The sequence below is a fragment of the Canis lupus genome, chromosome 1, assembly GCF_003254725.2.
Source record: "Canis lupus dingo isolate Sandy chromosome 1, ASM325472v2, whole genome shotgun sequence".
NCBI lineage: Eukaryota > Metazoa > Chordata > Mammalia > Carnivora > Canidae > Canis > Canis lupus.
The window spans coordinates 23,976,193-23,983,543 of NC_064243.1; positions in this window are offsets into that span (position 1 = coordinate 23,976,193).

Here is a 7,351-nt window from a genome sequence, read left to right on the forward strand (position 1 = left end):
CTCCAACCACCACCTCATATTTATTAGAGAATTGTAAATTAAAGTAGTGAGGCACCACTACACACCTATTACAAAATCCCAGACACTGACACCACCAAATACCAACGAGGCTGTGGGGCAACTGGAGCTTTCAATCATTGATGATGGAAGTGTGAAATGGTACGGCCACTTTGGAAGACAGTTTTGCAGTTTCTTACAAAATTAAACATAGTCTTATCATATGACTAGTAATCACACTCTTAGGTATTTATCCAAATAAGTTGAAAACTATGTCCACCCAGAAACATGCACACCAATGTTTATAGAAGTTTTACTCATGATCGCCAAAAATTGGAAGGAAGCAAGATGTGCTTTAATAAATAGGTGAATGAATAAACAGACTGTGTTGCCTTCAGACGATGGACTGTTACTCAGCAATTAAAGGAAACGAGCTCTGAAGCCACAGAAAGACAAAGAGGAATCTTAAATGCATATTATTAGGTTAAAGCAGCCAGTCTGAAAAGCCACATACTGCAGGATTCCAAATATAGGACATTCTGGAAAAGGCAAAACTTTGGATCCAAAACTTGAGGGGAGGACGGGAAAGAGGAGTAGGTGAACATGGGGGATTTTGAGGGCAGCAGAGCGATTCTGTACGATACTGTAATGGTGGACACTTGTCACCCGTTGGTCCAAACCCACAGAGCTGAACCAAACAAAGAATGAATCTAAGGTAAATTATGGATCTCAGTTAATAATAATTATCAATATTGGTTTTCACCGACTTTAACAAATGTGACACATCAATGTAAGATTTTAATAATAGGAGAGACTGAAGGGGAGAAAGGGGGAGTATGTGGGGACCTCAGTTCCTCTATAAACTTAAAAATGCTCTAAGAAATAGTTCATCAATTAAAAAAAATTAAAAATCTCAACAGCAGGTGCACCTGGGTGGCTCAGTTGGTTAAGCGTCAGACTTTCGATCTCAGCTCAGGTCTTGATCTCAGGGTTGTGAGTTCAAGCTCTGTGTTGGGTTCCACGCTGGGCATGGAGTCTACTTAAAAAACAAAATCTCGGGGCACCTCAGTTGCTTGGTGGTTGAGCGTCTGGCTTTGGCTGGGGTCGTGACCCCGGGGTCCTGGGATTGAGCCCCACATCAGGCTCCCTGCATGGAGCCTGCTTCTCCCTCTGCCTGTGTCTCAGCCTCTCTCTGTCTCTCTCTGTGTCTCTCATGAATAAATAAATAACATCCTTAAAAAGAAATTAACAGAAAGAAAATTTCGTCTGAAGATGCTGTAAGATTAGCCCTGAAACTGCCTCATCTCCAGAATTCTTGTTGTAAGAAAACAAACTGTTGTTAATTACTTTTAATTGGTCTTCACTTTCCTGCAGTTGAGAACACCCTAATTCATGTATGAATGTAATCAGCGCACTTTATACATAGACAAACGGAGGTGAGAAGAGATCAACTACTTGTCCAAGGGCACACAGCTAGGAAGTGCACGGCTGGGTCTCACACCTGGTTTTCTTTTCTTTTTCTTTCTTTCTTTCTTTCTTTCTTTCTTTCTTTCTTTCTTTCTTTCCTTCTTTCTTTCTTTCTTTTTTTTAAGATTTTATTTATTTATTCATAGACATACAGAGAGAGAGAGAGAGGCAGAGACACAGGCAGAGGGAGAAGCAGGCTCCATGCAGGGAGCCCGACGTGGGATTCGATCCCGGGACTCCAGGATCACACCCCGGGCTGCAGACGGCACCAAACCCCACACCTGGTTTTCCTGACTCCTAATGCTCCATAGTCTTCCAGTCTAATGTGTGCTTTCCTTGAGTGTGGGTAGGACATGTGATTTCCTTTTGGCCAGTAGAAGGTGGCAAAGATGTTGGAGAGACTCTCGTTGCTGGCCTGACGAAGTCTGTGGCCACGGAGGAGAGACACGGGCTTGCAGAGGGCCTCTGGAACGTGAGGGTGGCCTCCAGCAGCCGCAAGCAAAAACCTGGGACCTCGGTCCCATAGCTCAACAGCAGAATGAGCGTGGAAACAAATTCTTTCCCAGTTCTGCCTTGATGAGAATGCAGCCCAGTTACCGCACTGACTCCAGCTCTGTGACCCCAAGCAGAGGAGCTCACTACGCTGTGTCTACACTCCTGACCCACAGAAACTGGGAGGTGATAAGTGGGTGATGTTTTAAGTTATTAAGTTTGTGGTGTATTTGTCGTGCAGCTCCAGGAAACATGAACACTTCTCCTCGTGCGAGCTGTATTTTGATTCTCTGCAATTATCCAAATTGTGTTTCACAAATCCTGACATTGATGCAAATATTAGGCTTATGCTTCGGATGGGGGAACAGTGATCCTGGAATCAAACGACTTGCCAGCCACAGTTCGTCTCTTTCTGTTTTGAATTGCAGGAAAACACAAAAAAGTGGTGTGTGTCATTTGAACAGAGCGTAATTCAATTGTCTTTCTTGAGACCTTGTGTCCATCTGATTAGCAAGTAAATTGTTGTTTCTTCTGGCTCCCTGGGCTGTAAATATTCTCTATCTTCTAACTCGTTTTTCCAGGAGGGATTTATTACATGAACTAACAAAGTACTTTAGGATTCAAATGATGTGTTTCAGTTTCTCTTTCAATGAAAAGCTTATCGCATTTTAAAGATCCCCATGTGTCCGATTTTATATTCCTCTTTCTAAAATAGAGACTTATTTGTGCTAATTCCCTAGACTTCCTATAGGCAGCTCCTCCACCGGACACAAGGCAAAGTCTCCTTTTTTTTTTTCTTGTATTTTTTTTAATAATAAATTTATTTTTTATTGGTGTTCGATTTGCCAACATACAGAATAACACCAGGGCTCATCCCGTCAAAGTCTCCTTTATCGTGAAAATGTAAGCTGAGATGCGGTTTGGAGGGAAGAATGAGAATTTCCTGGCCTGGTTGCCCCAGCTTACAGGTTTGACTCACAGAATTGGACTGCTCTTATTTTTATCATTTTATTTGTTTGTTTGTATTGAAGTAGAGTTGACATGCGATGTCACACTTGTTTCTGGAAAGGTGGGCTCTCTTTAAACCTGGGCCAGGGGGTGGGGGAATAGAACTCCCAGGCCAACTCCAGGCCCAATTCTAGATCATAGCAGTAAAACTAGCCAAGAACCCTGGTTTTGAGTTATAAGCATGAGAGATTGACTAGAAACGGGCCAGAGGCCTATTATATTTTAAGGAAGCTTTATTACCAAATAATCCCAAAGCTGGCAGACAATCGCTCGGTCAGTTGTGAAGTTGCTCACAGACAATAGGCTGTTGAGCCTGTATGGTCCTCAGAAAGGACCTTCTTTTCAACGCCCACCTGAGAAGTGGCCGTGGAAGACAAGCTTCAAGGGATATCTTCCGGAAGCTGAACCAAGGGCAGCCAGATGGTGCCGATGCCAGTGTAGGGAGTCCCTCCTACCTCTATCCCATGGCCCCCATGTGGGGTTTACCTTTCTCCCTTTTTCCAAATGGGAGTTTGCATGGCAGTTATCCTGTTCTCATTCAGCACTGGGTTTTGGCCATGCTGGGGTAGGTTGCTTATTCTTTAGCCTTTGGTCACTGACCTGCTCCCCAAGGTCTCCCAGAGGACTGTTCATCTCTCAGAGATCCTGGGCTTGGGGGTGGATGAAGCAACTGGCTCGTTCTGTTCGGGAGAGACCGAGCATACAGCTTACGACCCGAGCTTATTGGAAAGTATACATAGGAGAAGAAAAACATAATAGGAGATCAGGTCGCACAGGGGTCAGCTATACTGGAAACTTTCCGGTTTTGTCTCTGGCTTCTAGATCCTCCTTCACTCTTCCCCCAGTCTCAATTTTCACTGAGGATCCAGATGGTTCTGGGCTGAGCTTTTCTGAATGTTCCTTCCCACGGGCAGAGGAATTGGCTTTGACTGGCTAAGTCACTCTAATCAGAATGAGTCTCAGGACTTCTGTGGAGCGTCTGGACTTACATGTTTTTTTTTGCTTGGCCCCATGTGGTAAACAGATATGAAGCCCCAAAGGGCGGCTGCCATCTTATTCTCAAGACAAGCCGGTCTGCAATGAAACTGATGCATAAGAGGAGCATGGTTAAGAGAGTAACAGATAACTAGAGCCTAATCCTGATCAAACCATGCCTGAAATCCCTGCTACCTTGGGGTGTCCAAGTTATAGAAGCTTATAGATGCCCCTAGAGTTTGAGAGTGTGCGCTGCATTTTTATTTATTTGTAACAAAAACATCCTGATTGCCAGGAGAGATCTGGCTGCTACCACAGCTCTGGGAGGAAAGTCCAGGATTTCAGAAAACCTGCAACCTGGAAGGGCAACGTGAGTGGTTCCATAGGCAACAGGCAAGTGTAAGGAAGTTAGCCGAAGCGGGCAGGGGATTGATTGCTCAGAACTCCACGACAGAGAAGATAGGAAAGGTGGAATTGGCTCTTTCTGGAGACATAGTCAGGTTCTACTTTTCTTTTTTAAAGATTTATTTATTTATTTTAGAGAGGGTGGGCGAGCACGAGTGGGGGAAGGGGCAGAGGGAGAAGGTGAGGCTCTCAAGCAGACTGCCCGCTGAGTACAGAGCCCAGGGCTCCACCCCTCGATCCTGGGATCATGACCTGAGCCAAAACCAAGAGTCAGACGCTTGATGGGCTGAGCCAGCCAAGCGCCCCTAGTCAGGCTCTACTTGAAGTGAGAAGAAGCCGGAGGGGTCCGAGTGAGGTCACACCCATGGCCGAGGGGATGGAGCCCTCACGGTTGCTGGAGATCGTGAGAACAAGTGCCGCCCATCTCCAAACGTCTCACAGCCTTGTTTTCACAGCGCTTCTTCCGAATTCTCTACAACCTAGTCTTCACAGGTGCCATGTCAACGCTCCACCCCCACTGTCCCCAATTCTTCTCTTACCCCATCCTCCCCTCCCCCCCAGGATGGTCTCTTTGGACTGAGAGGTGAGTTAATGGGAATCAAGGAATCATCTTGCACCATCTTTTAGAGGCTGAAAGTGTTCACGACTCTTACAACTAGAACCTGGTTCCTTCCAGCCACAGATAATTTGGATGTCTGTCCAGAACCTGGAACACATCACTGGGCTGGTAGACCCACTGCGTGTCCTTGAACACTTAGCACACTGGCACCTTGGGGCTTGTGTACTTGCTGTCCCCTCGGCCTGGAGACTGTGCTCCATCTGCCCTCAGGGCCGTGCCTTCTCTTCCTCAAGATGACCTGATGAGGAAGACCAATTACAATAAAATAGCACCTCCCATCTCCAGTTGCCAGCACTTTCCAGACTCACTGCCTTCTTTGTTTTTGTCTAACATCTGCCCCCTTCCGCATACTACATTGTTTATTGTCTATCTCCCCTCATTAGAATGGAGGGCAGAGGTTTTGTCACCTTTTTTCTTTTTTTTTTTAATAAATTTATCTTTTATTGGTGTTCAATTTGCCAACATACAGAATAACACCCAGTGCTCATCCCGTCAAGTGCCCCCCTCAGTGCCCATCACCCATTCACCCCCACCCCCGGCCCACCTCCCTGTCACCTTTTTTCTTTGCTGTATCTTGCATACTCAACGAGGGCCTGATGTTCAATAAATACTTGAACGATGTTATCTGCTGATAGGAAAATTGGATTTTTTAAAAGTTTTATTTATTTAAGTAATCTCTACTGTCAACATGAGGCTTGAACTCAGGACCCTGAGATCAAGAGTCACACGCTCTTCTGATAGAGCTGTGGAGACACCCCGGGAATGCTGAAGTTTTTCAAGACGCACAAGGAAAGAAAAAGGATGTGTATTTTAATTAATTAATAAATTAATTAATTTAAATTTTTAAGAAATATTTATTTATTTATTCATGAGAGACACAGAGAGAGAAGCAGAGACACAGGCAGAGGGAGAAGCAGGCTCCTCCCGGGGAGCCGGAGGTGGGACTCGATCCTGGATCCTGGGATCATGCCGCAAGCAAGCTGACGGCAGGTGCTCCACTGCTGAGCTCCCAGGCATCCCTCCCTGAATATTCATTTTAAATCCCAAAGCAGCTCCTGAATATTCTTTTCTATACAAAAAAGCTGTTCCTAAAGACTAAAAAAATTTATAACTATGTCCTCCAATGCTCTGGAAATCATTTTTCTCCTATTCTGTTCGTCTGAAGAATGAGTGCTTTTGGAGTGGGATAAACACAAGATATCCGTTTAATTTGCAACTTCAGTTTTGTGTGGTTTGGGGTTCTCAGGCCGCAGACAAGGGAAATCAGTTTCGGCAAAGCAAACGGAATTCCCTGAAGGGTCCTGGTGGCTCAGAGAATTCACGAGAAGGCTGAGGTCCCGCCTCTGGGGCCGAGATGCCGGGTCAGGCCGGGGCGAGCAGGGTGTGCGGCCTCGGCAGGTGTCGCAGGCCCTAGTCCTGGGGGTCGAGTGCTTGCCGGGCCCCTGGGGGGTGGGGGATTAGGGGGTGGGAGGGGATTAGGGGTTGGGGAGGCACAGAGCATCACCCGGGAGGGAGGGTGGGGGCGCAGAGCATCCCCACGGGCCGGCCTCCTCGGGCAGCCCCCATCGCCCCCCCAAGGGCCTGTGGCCCCACGCTGTCCCCCCTCCCCAGCGCCTCCCCAAGTACCGGGGCGTCTAGCGTCAGGGCCACCTCCTCCGGGGGGCCACGCCGGGCCTCTGGCTCGTCCCCTGGGCCAGCACAGCCTCGGTGACAGGGCTCTGCCTCAGTTTCCCTGATGTGTCTCCGGAGGAGCCCGGCGGGCACCTGTTGCAGGGGATTCGGAGGGTCGGGGCTCCGGCCGGTGCCGTGGGGCGCAGCTGCCCACTGCTGCAGGGCACCCCGGGGCCCTGGGACTGGAGGGCGGAGCCGGGGAGCACGGGGGGCAAGGGGAGCTCCTGGGTCAGGGCGGGGTCACCGCTGCCACTTCGGGGCAGACACGAGGTGGCGAGTGTCCAGGTGTGCTGCGCTGGGCTCCGAGGCCCTGCAAGCCTCAGCTGGGCTTGCTTCCTTACCCACATGCTCCCCATGGTGCCTGACACATAGCAAGTGCTCAGCCAACAGTCGTGGAATGGACTCGTGCCTGAATGAATGAATGGGTGAATGAATGAATTTGCTCCCATGCTCACGTGAAAGCACCTGGTGCGGCCCAGCCAGGCCTCCAGTCAGGAAGGGCTGTTCACAGCATCACCGGGCAGGCTCTGAGCTAATGGGGCCTCTGCCCACCCCAGGCTCTGGCTCCAGGGCCTGGTCACCACCGCCCCTTCCTTCCTCCAAGGGCTCTGCGTCCCCTCGTCACTCCCCAGTAGCAGTCGGTGCTCCTCAGGCTCCAGCTCACTGAGCAAGCGGAGGAAAGCAAGTGTGAGCAGGCAGAGGGGCGAGGCTCAACAC